This window comes from Homarus americanus, unplaced genomic scaffold, assembly GCF_018991925.1.
Source record: "Homarus americanus isolate GMGI-L3 unplaced genomic scaffold, GMGI_Hamer_2.0 scaffold4076, whole genome shotgun sequence".
NCBI lineage: Eukaryota > Metazoa > Arthropoda > Malacostraca > Decapoda > Nephropidae > Homarus > Homarus americanus.
The window spans coordinates 20631-32784 of record NW_024726765.1 but is presented as its reverse complement, the minus strand read 5'-3'; positions in this window follow the sequence as shown (position 1 = coordinate 32784).

The window sequence follows — 12154 nt, the reverse complement described above, 5'->3', positions numbered from 1 at the left end:
TACTCCTACTATTTTTCTTTTGTTTTTTCGCTCTGGCTTAGGGACCTGCACCCTCAAAAAGTGTATTCGTCCTGAAGTCCCCCCTGTAACTGTTCACCTCCCTCCCTGGAGATTGTGAACACGGAAGGGGGTCGGAGCAAGCACCCATCCCTCATCCTTACCTACCAGGTGTGACGCACTCTCGCAAGAATGGACGACAAACGGATCTCTCTACCAACCTTCAACCACAACATCGAGGACTGGTTAATTCATGTGGAAGCAGCCCTCAGCGGCTCAGAGGCTAATGACGAGCAAAAGTACGTCGCCCTGCTCTGTTCCTTGCCCCCGGAAGTCGCCACGCAAGTCTCAGAGATCATTACCAACCCTCCAGCTGACAACAAGTTCGCTGCCCTGCGGGATGCTCTGAAGACGCGTTACCAGCGGTCCTACACCAGTCTCCTGCAAAAACTATCCTCTCTCTCCCTCGGCAACTCAACACCTGCACGTCTCTGGGACGAGATGTGTAGACTGAACTCCCGGCACATGGACAGGCTTCCCGACACTGTCCTGTGCCAGCTTCACGCACAGAAGCTCCCCACACAAGTTCGCATCACCCTGTCTGCAGTACATTACTCTACGACACCGGATATCTACGCAACCTCGGCAGACAGAATATTCCACGAGTACACTGCTGCGCGCCTCGCCGCCCCGGACAACCCAACGACCACACCAGTACTTACCTCCGATCTTGTCAACCGGATTGACGCTCCTCAGTCGAACAACACCTCACAAGACATCAGGGATCTGCTGCAGTCTCTACACTGCAGGATGGACACTTTTGAGCAGCTCTGCTCCTTCACGCCTGCTGCTGGGCCTGTTCCTGCCCCATGCACCGTGTCCTACAAACCCCGACGTCTTCGTCCTACACCGGAAACCGCCGCCAGCTCCCAGCATAGCGGACCTACCCTCTGCTGGTACCACCAACGTTTCGGTGCCAATGCTAGACATTGTGAGCCCCCCTGCAACTACTCGGGAAATGGCATCAACGGGGATTAGTAGATGCCACAGCCCCCATCACTTCAGGCGACTCACTACTGCACATCACCGACCGCACCTCCGGCAGGAAATTCCTCGTCGACACAGGTTCATTGGTCAGCATCATCCTTCCTTCACTGCAAGACACATCAAAGCAACCCTCTTACGACTTGTTCGCTGCCAACGGTACCCCCATCGCATCCTACGGTGCACACATCCTCGCCTTTGACCTTGGTCTTCCCAAGACTCTGCGCTGGTCAGTCTTGGTCGCAGATGTCTCTCAACCCATCCTTGGCTTCGACTTCCTCACCTTCCACAAGCTCGGCGTCGACCCAAGCCACCTCTGCCTCATCCATAAGCCTACAGCATGCACGAGCCAGGGTACACGTGCCGCAGACACCGACACTATTACCTGCCTCTCGCCGTCCAAGGAGTTCTCTCTGCTTGAGAAGTTCAAGGAACTTTTCTCACCCCAAGTCTCCCCACCACCACCTACGTCGGGAATTTTCCACCACATTGAAACTAAAGGACCTCCAGTCTTCTCACGCTCTCGCCGCCTTTGCCCTGAGCTCCTGAACGCAGCCAAGGCGGAATTCAACAGACTCCTGTAAGACGGCATCATTCGACCTCAAAGAGTCCCTGGGCATCGCCTCTTCACATGGTTCCAAAGCCATCATCCAACGACTGGAGGGTATGTGGTGACTACAGAGCTCTGAACCTCGTCACCAAACTTGACAGGTACCCTATCCTGCATGTCCAGGACTTCCACCACTGTAAGGGCGGAAACTATCTTCCTGCTCGTTACCGCTGCTTGCTCGCTTGTTTGCTGGTGCGACTAACACTTGGGTGGTTGGACAGAGGTGAGAACGGCAGCTGCTACTCGTGTCACTGGCAGATTCACCCCAGCCGCCATACAGTCACTATCTAGCTACCCCGCTGTTCCTCAAATTCTGGCTGTGATCTCATCATAGGTCCTGGACTCGTGGACTGTGTCCCCAGACCTTCACCTATCGACTGTCAATTCTCTGGTCATCTACCACTACCACATACCACGACCGTCAGTTCATCTCATTCCGTCTGTGCCCCTGTGTTCTCCTGCCATTTCAAGACAATCCGCCGCTTTCGCTCGAGTGTGGAGTTGAATGGACGCTTCCCTACCCTGAGTGTGCATCACCGTGTTCCAGAACCTTCCCCCAGGGCACTGCCGTAGGAAATATGTGTTCATTGTTTGATTCTATGGTTGTTTGATTCCATTAATTGCTGACTCCCCTTTATTGTTCGATTCTATCAATTGTTGACTCCAATTAATTGTTTGAATCCATTAATTGGTGACTCCCATTAATTGTTTGATTCCTTTAATTGTTTGCTTCCCTTAATTGATTAACTCCATTAACTATTGACTGCATTAATTGTTTGACTCCCGTAATTATTTGATGTTTGTTGAGTGGTGTCAGAGTTTTGTGTTATATTTTTTATAGTAAAGAGATGTCAATCTCAAACGGTTGTTTGCTATTCCTCAGAAAACCATGGTCCTTGACTTTCCTTTATTAAGAACCTGATTAGTCTGGTTTGGGATTTCAATCCCTAATTCCCAGGCCTTTACAACCACAAACTCCATGGCAAGACCATCTTCTCGAAGGTCGACTTCGAGCGTGCCTTCCACCAGATCCCAGTAGCACCTGCAGATACTCAGAAGACAGCCCTCACCACTCCGTTCGGTCTCTTCGAGTATGCCTTCATGAGTTTTGGTCTATGCAATGCAGCCCAGACCTTCCAGAGGTACATGGACCACATGCTTCGCGACCTCGATTTTGTCACTGTCTACATAGACGACATTCTCGTAGCATCTCCGACGCCTGCCGAGCATCATCACCACCTACAGCTCCTTCTCCAACGCCTGCAGAACAACAACATAAAAGTTCACCCTGCCAAGTGCGTCTTCGGAGCCTCCTCCATCGACTTCCTCGGTCATAGAGTCTCGCTGAGTGGCATCCAACCCCTGCCACAGACGGTAACTGCCAGTAGGGAGTTCCCCAAACCTGAAACGGCGAAGAAACTCCGAGAATTCCTGGGTTTAGTCAATTACTACTACCGCTTCATTGCCCACGCTGCTACCGTCCTTGTCCCCGTCTACGATCTTCTCAAGGGACTCCCAAAGACGTCTCACAAGCCTCTCATTTGGACTCAAGAGGCTGTTATGGCATTCACTACTATCAAGCAGCACATCACACGCCTTACCCTCCTGGCTCACCCTGCACCCAACGCCCGGACCACTCTCACAGCAGACACTTCTTCTACTGCCGTGGGCGCCGTCTTACAACAGGAGATCAACGGAATACTCATGCACATTGCCTTCTTCTCACATCGGCTTCAACCACCACACCTCAAGTACAGCGCCTTCGATCGAGAATTCCTGGCCGTATACCTTGCTGTCAAGCATTTCCAGTACTTCCTCGAGGCCCGTCAGTTCACCATCTTCACCGATCACAAGCCCCTCGTTCACGCCTTCGCTTCAGCCTCCCAGTCACATACACTTCATATCTTTCGCCACTTGGCTTACATCTCGTAGTTCACCAGCGACATCCAACACATAAAAGGCAGCCACAACGAGATCGCTGACACCCTCTCTCGTTGTATATCCAGCATTCTTCCCTCATCTCCACCCATGGATTACAGACAGCTCGCCATGACTCAAGAGAATGACAAAGACCTTGCAGCATACAAGACATCTCCCTCAGGTCTCAGTGTTTGAGTTTGCATTGCAATAATTAAATTGCAAACAGTGTGTAGGATGGTACTTGGACTTTGTGCAAACTCGGGAAACACCCGACAAAGGCCCATTGAAGCCCAGCTGTTACACTTCAGGGCAGAGAGTAGCTCATAGGTTTCTCTCAAATGAATAATGACTTTCTTAAATTACAAAACTGACAGTAATTCCAATACAGTCATCATACTCTCTGATGCCTGTGAATCAAAGCAATATGACTTCAGTGGTGAGTAGAAATCTCATGATGTCTCACAGGGCAGGAAAAGGATTCTCACTTATATTGCAAACTCTAACACTCAACTTACTTGACAATTTCACTAAAAGTAAATACAGTTGAAGCTTTCAATATCACTCACACTGGATCTTAAATGTTTCATTTATAAACAGGTATATATACAAACAAACATGGGATATAAAGATTCTGAAATGCGCGATAGAGAAAACAGACGTTTCAGTCAGGGGACTCAAGAAATAAGTTATGGGACTCAAGAAATAAGTTATGGGAACATGTTTTATGGGCTATTGAGAGCAATATCAATCGCCTGATTTAATGTTAACTAGCATGTATGACTGTGGTCATTACATTCCTGCCTATGCCCCAGCCTCCGAGCTTCATTAGTGGGGGCTGACAAGTTCAGAGCCTTCTCACAAATATTCTGAAATTTCATCTTATCCTGTGTTTTCCTAACACTATTATATTGTTCAAGCGTTCAATACACCATATAACTCAGTTGTAAAATTATAATCAACTTAATATTCTAATACTTAGTATAAAGAAATGTTTACATTTATATTTACATATATCACTATACTTTTCATGACATTGATCACTGGTCAACATAAAAAAAAAATTCTCATGGTTCTGGATCAAAACAGTCTGATTCTAGTGTAATTGTATGTGCTGAACTCAATTATGCCATTCGTATAGCTGTATCAGGCTCAGTTTTCCAGAACCAGCATATCTATATATTTAGTGTACCATGCTATTCATACAGTAATTTATATGCTCATTGGCTCCACTTATGCAATTATTTTGTCCTGATTTGTACTTTTTTGTTTGTTTCAGTTTGCTGATTCATGATATTGCATATCTACACCTGCATGATTTGTAATTACTCTGAAATTAACAAAACATGGAACGTCGCAAGTGTGTGAACGGTGCTGACAGTTTTTGCTACATATGTGGCGCCTTCACTCCTGGTAGCCTCAAGAAACCAATCACAAAAGCTGTTCGACTGAACTACAAAAGTTACTTCAAATGTCATTTGGGTGACCAAGACAAGAAATGGGCACCTCATGTAGCCTGTAAGTCTTGTGTTAACCACCTGAGCGAGTGGATGTGTGGTAAACGAAGTCCAAGAATGCCGTTTGCTGTACCAATGATATGGCGTGAACCTAAAGACCACAGTAGTGACTGCTACTTCTGTCTCACAAATATTAAGGGAATAAAAATCAAGACACGAGGCAAGGTACAGTACCCCAATATTGCTTCTGCAATCCGACCAGTACCGCACAGTGCTGAACTTCCAGTCCCAAATCCACCGACTGAACAAGAATTGAGTGATTCCGATTCTACCTCTACCTCAATGGAAAACGACTACCAGGATGACTCTGAAAATACCAGGCCTAAACTATTTACTCAAGAAGCGCTTCATGATCTCATCAGGGACCTAAACTTGTCAAAAGAAAAGGCTGAAGTTTTGGGATCCAGACTAAAGCAGCGTAACCTGCTAGAAGATAGAGTGCATATCACTACAGCGCATTACTGACATAGACAGCTGTCTGCATTTTTCAAGATGGCAAACAACCTTTGTTATTGCGAGGACGCAGTATCTCTCATGCAACAACTCTGCAAGTCTGAAACATACAAGACAGAGGATTGGAGGCTGTTTATAGACTCAGGAAAAGACTCTCTGAAAGCTGTTCTTTTACACAATGGCAATCGGCTTCCATCTGTCCCAATAGCACACGCAACAAAAATGACTGAGAGCTATGAAACAATGAAAATTCTGTTGGCTGCTATAGAGTATGAGAAACACCAGTGGAAGATATGTGGCGATCTCAAAGTCATCAGTTTAATACTGGGCCTTCAGAGTGGCTACACAAAGCACATGTGCTTTTTGTACTTGTGGAACAGCAGAGCTGATGCAGAGCACTATGTGAGAAAGGATTGGCCGACAAGACCAAGAGATGCGCCTGGAAGGTTTAACTGTGCTCACAATCCACTTGTAGATCCAGAAAAGATATTTTTGCCTCCACTGCATCTAAAGCTCGGTTTGGCTAAAAATTTCATCAAAGCTATGGATCAATTCGGTGCTGGGACTCTATACTTATCTCAGAAACTAGGTGGTGTGGTTTCCGAAGCCAAGTTGAAAGCAGGTGTCTTGAATGGACCACAAATTCGTATACTAGTTAATGATAGCGAATTCACCAAAACATTGAACCCACTGGAGAAAAAAGCATGGGAATCATTTGTCAATGTGTCAAAGAATTTTCTTGGAAACTATCGTGCTGACAACTACAAAGAAATCGTAACAACCATGCTTCAGAATTATCATGCATTGGGAGCAAGGATGTCCTTGAAATTGCATTTTTTCCACTCTCATATTGAATTTTTCCCAGGTAACCTTGGAGACGTTAGTGATGAACACGGCGAAAGATTTCATCAAGATATCGCCATAATGGAGAGCAGATATCAGGGACAATTGAGTCCTAACATGATGGGCGACTGTTGCTGGACACTGCAACGAGAAGAGAGCAAGCTGTACAAGAGAAAGAGTAAAGTTCAGAAGCACTTTTAGAACTTCATATTTTGTCATTATAAGGGATTTGAACTTATGTTTTTTGGTACAATTTTTTATGAGCTTATCTGTGATTGGTTTAAAATTGTATCTTGCATGACGCGATAATGTTACTATATTTACTATTTTTTTTATTCTTTAAGAAAGTAGGTCTGATGGTAGAATGAAACATCCAATTAATATTCATTAATATGAAATTAGTCATGAAAGCACAGTCACATGAGATAATCTCATCTTTTGCACGACACGTGATGGAATATTAAATATTTGTACCTATTGATTTTTTTATAAAACCTGGTCTGATAGAACAAAACAAATATCAGATTCGAATTCAGCAATATGAAATTAGTTGTGTGAGCATGATCTCATATGTGAACCATTTTGGCTGTTGACCAGTGTTATGTATAACACTATTGATGCAAGTGTATTAACCAGCTATAAGTTCCTCTCACTTCATAGATTCTTATTTTTTCTTGGAAATTGATACGTTTTATGAGATAAATTATCGATATACTGTATCTTTGTCACGATCCATTTCTCAGAAAATTCTGGTTTTTACCCCTAACCCAAATTTCCAAGCTATACCACCCCTCTACCACCACTACCCCTTCCCCCTTTACCCCCAGCCCTCCCACAACTATCACCCTTTCTGACCCATCACCACCATAACCCCTCAAACAAAACACCCCCTCACACCCATCACCACTACAACCCCTCAAACGTAACACCCCCTCTATCCCCATCCCACCTTGGCCCCTCCCACCACCATTACCATCTCACCCACCTCTCCACACAAGCCAGCACAGGTGTGTCGTGTACACCTGCTGGCTGAACAACACCTGGCGACATATTAGCCTAGCCTCAGAGTTACCACACCATTGGCTATTCAGTGGTGATGTACCCGAAAGATACTTTTTACTTTTACTTTTATCCTCTTCGCCACTGATCGGCTCGTTAGCCGCTTCTGCGGTCGGTCACGTCTTTGTTACGCGGTGTTGGCAAGTACTGGGCATGTACTGGCTCCTGAATGTATCTGTGTTAGTCAAGTCTGGTCTTGAAAGAGCTTATACTCGACACCGTCACATTACTGTGGCAGATTGTTCAAACAGTTTACAATATTCTCACTCCGAAAAAGTTTGCCTTGATCTATTTCGTTATTTTCTCACACGATGTTTTTGCTTACATTTTTTTATATACTAAAGTAAATAAAATAAAATAAAATATTTCCTTTAGTTACAATGATGATATAAGACAGGTAAATCACATTATTGGGTATATTCTCAGTATGGTGAGATTTATCACTATCTAATCTCAAGTTTTCTAACAGGAAGTTCGTTTTACACTTAGAAAGGCTGCTCTTGTTTGCTACTGGATCGGTTGATAAACACAGAGTGAAGTTCTCTCTGTAATAGTCTTCATGGGAGTACTGAGCATTGTAGTGATACTAGCAATACGTGTATTGTTACATGTATAATGTGATTATAAGTAAAGTCATCTCAACAGGGAAGAGATTCTTATGGAATAAAGATAAATTTGTCAAATGTTGCCATTATCACCCTCCTTCCCCACCCTCCACTCTCACCATCAGGGCCTGAGCCCTATAGAGTCCTTGATGCTAAATTACAAAAATTTTGAGTAAAACTATATCACTTAGAGAATTTTGTTCATGGTAATGAAACTTCAAATAGGAGGCAGATTTTTTACTCATGAATAACAGTAATTACCGCGAGTTTAAATACCCGCAGCTGACACAAGAGCCCCACACATTCCCCCGAGTAAAATCCCCCAGCAGCAGTATCCCCTATCAAGCTTGTCACTAGTACCCTCCAGTAACCGAGCAACCTTGACAATCTTAATAAACCCAGCCAGTCTTTTTGTAGAAACTTTAAGAGGCAATTTCCTATTCCAGCATGTCAAAGATCCAACTCATTATGCAATGGTTTCAGACAGCCCCCCCCCCCCCGAAAAAAATGGGGTCCCCATGGACCCAACCTTATATAAAATTTGAAATTGTTCAAAAAGGGTACATCGCATTATTTTGCATTCATATTCAATTCACAGATGTATACAAAATCACAATAGCATAGACCCGAATCACTGGCGTGAATATCAGAATCAGCAAAGATATTAAATGTAGCTTTTGAGTTTTAAGTGGACACTGAGTACTTAGAGGTTGAGTTCAAACAATTTAAATGGCTGGTAGATAGTAAAGTTACAGCTGGTGTGCAGATTAACAATAACTAGCAATTTATTGAGTTCTTAGCACCAAACAAAAAAGCTTTTCTAGACCTCAGTAAATTGGTTAATATTGCTGCCACCAACATCAGCGTCGACAGAGGAAATGAAGCTCATTTATTTATGTTAAAAGCCTGGATAGCTTGGGTAACAGCGTGCGTTAAGTCAAATATTTGTTCACCCAACTGAATTTGTTCGTGGATCACTGCGTTGGCTTCTTATCTGAACTAATATTGTCTACATATTCCTGATAAGCCCTATCTAGTACATCCATTTGTCGTAGCCCTAACTGCTTTTCTAACAAAGGAAGAGTACTTTCATCTTGTAACTCTTTCAAATCCTCTTTAATTCTTTGTTCTATTTTACCTACTTGGGTAACTGATGAACATCTACACATTAATGGTTCCATTTTGTTTTCTTAAGTGTACATTACCAATTTATCTGACACCAACAAGGAATGCACTTGCGAATTACTGAATTTAAGGAATAACAATATGGGTTTTGGTATTCACACTGTCCCAAAATTCTATAATATGATTTATCAAGCGCTGAACTAACTGAGAACACATTTTTTGAAAAATCAGAGTGGCCATCAAGTTATGTTCACTATATATTTTTTAATTTAAATAAAATTTAACCGTCCGGTCCCTCGCTACTTGAGTCAAGAGAGGATAATTACTTATATGAGATAACACTTCTAATTCGATGTAATTACTCAGTAAGGAGCGAGGTATTTCGGGATGTATTCATTCACCCAGATCGCACGGTAATGCAGAGGGAACAGCACAAGAAGCTCCTGCAGGACTTGAAGCAGAAGAGGGAGGAGTCGAGGAGGAACGGGGACAGGTGTACATGGGTTATACTCAGGGGGAGGGTAGTGGAAACAAGTGTGCCGACACAGGGCCATGGGGCAGCAGTGCGCCCTCCACCCACTCAACCCCCCACCCGGGAGGCGGCACCAGCTCAGCCTACCGGACAGGTGGAGGCGAGCGCCGTGTAAACAATGACATTTTTAACCACACCCCGCCACATACAGTGTACTTAGCAAATGCTGCAGCTTCTGACAATGGGGGGGGGTTTATTACTAAGAGCAGAGAGTTACCGAGAACAAATTCTGGCTTGAATGTCATGTACACTAATACTGACACGTTCCTTGATAAGAGAGAGGAGTTTGAAACACTACTAAGAGTACACCAACCAGATATTGTAGGTGTTGTAGAACTGTTGTACAAGAACAGGAGAATCGACCCAGAGGAATGTGAGTTAAGTATTGCTGGATATGACTCATTTACGAACCTTTCTCAAGAAACTTGCAAGAGGGGTGTGGTTATCTATGCTAGGCAAGACCTTAGAGCCAGCCAGGCGAGGGTAAAGGGAGAGGATGTTTTTGAAGAGTCCAAGTGGTGTAAAATTAAATTAAAGGGAGGGGACTTACTTATTGTCGGGTCTATCTACAGATCCCCAAACTGTGGCCCACTAAATCAAAGGAACTTAAGAACCTTAATAAACAACGCGGCGATACTCAACCCTAGCCACCTCCTTATCATGGGGGACTTTAACTATGGCGACATCGACCGGAGAAACGAGTCCACCCCGAATGACTTGAATAACCTTGCTACTCCTGTTAGGTGTTCTGGGTAATAAGTTCTATATACAGGAGAGAACACAAACACCTGTATAGTTTTGTAGGTTCGGTTTACTGGATAAGAGTATGTACACAAAGGGGGGTAGCGCTCCTCCCAGCTAGGCTCCTGGTCAACTGCTATAGACGACGTATGGCAAGTGATACATTAGCAGCTTCCATACGTCGCCAGGCACATTAATTAAGCATGTGGGATATGGTAATAACATTGCCACACGCTGCTAGCTAGGCTGAATGAATATAAATGGAGCACATACATAATATACATACATAATACATAATCCAGCATACATAATATACATACAACTCCTTTTGTAGAAACTCTGAGAGATAATTTTCTGTTCCAACATGTTAGAGACCCGACACATTACAGAGGGGAGCAAACACCCAAGCCACTTGTCCTCATCATAACAAATGAAGAGGGTATGGTGGCCAAGCTGGAACACCTTGCCCCAGTTGGCACCAGTCACCATATAGTGTTGTCATTCAGATTTAGCTGTTACCTAGTTCAGGATAAGGCCAGGCCAAGGTGCAAATATTACAAGGGAAATTACAATGGGATGAGGGAAGAGATGAGGGGTATCAACTGGCCTGACTTATTAAGGTACAAGAACGCAGACACTACGCTGAATATCATAACTAGTAAAAAGACTCATTTGATCGATAAATATATATCCAAGACCAAACCCAGTGCTTCTAGGAATACGAGGGGATCCCTACACATGAACCATGCGGCGGTCAACAAAATTAAGAAGAAAACCCAGAAATTCAAGACGTGGGTTGGGTCAAACGATGAGCAAGACAGGAGGATGTATGCAAGAGCCAGAAACCAAGCAAAGATAGAGTGTAGGAGGGCTGAAAAGGAGTTCCAGAGGCTGGTTGCAAGCGAGGTCAAGTCAAACCCAAAGGCGTTTTACCGCTATGCAAAGTCAAAATTAAAAACGCGAGTAGGAGTATCAGACCTGAGGCTTGAAGATGGTAGTTATGCAGATTTTGACCAGGAAAAAGCTGAGACATTGAACAGATTCTTTTCCTCGGTGTTCACAAGAGAGGTTGCGATTAACCTTCCTGCGTTTGAGAACAGACGGTTCGACACATCACTGATCCAAATTGTGTTCACAAAAGAGTGTATAAGAAATAAACTGTCAAAGCTAAAGTTCCATAAGAGTCCCGGCCCTTACATGGTGCATCCCAGAGTGCTAAGAGAGTTGTGCAACGAGCTTGTCGAACCCCTGAAGAGCCTGTTTTGTAAATGCCTGGATGAAAAAAGGTCCCCAGTGAATGGAAAATAGCTCATGTGAGTCCTATCTTCATGAAGGGTGATCGTCACTCCACGAACAGCTATAGACCGGTGAGCCTGACCAGCATAGTAAGTAAAGTACTTGAGAGTATTATCAGAGATGCCGCGATGGAACATCTACTACGAAACAACCTTGTAAAGGATTGCCAACACGATTTCATGCCGGTGCGCTCCTCCTTAACAGAATTGCTCAAGGTATTGGATATTTAGACCTATATTCTGGAACGGGGTGGTAATATCGACAATATATATATACCTAGATTTTGCCAAGGCTTTCGACAGTGTACCCCTTGAAAGGCTGAAATCAAACTGGAAGGGTACGGAATTCGGGGAAATGTCCTAGCATGGATAGAAGATTTTCTACATGGCCGCAAGCAGTGTGTGGTGATTAATGG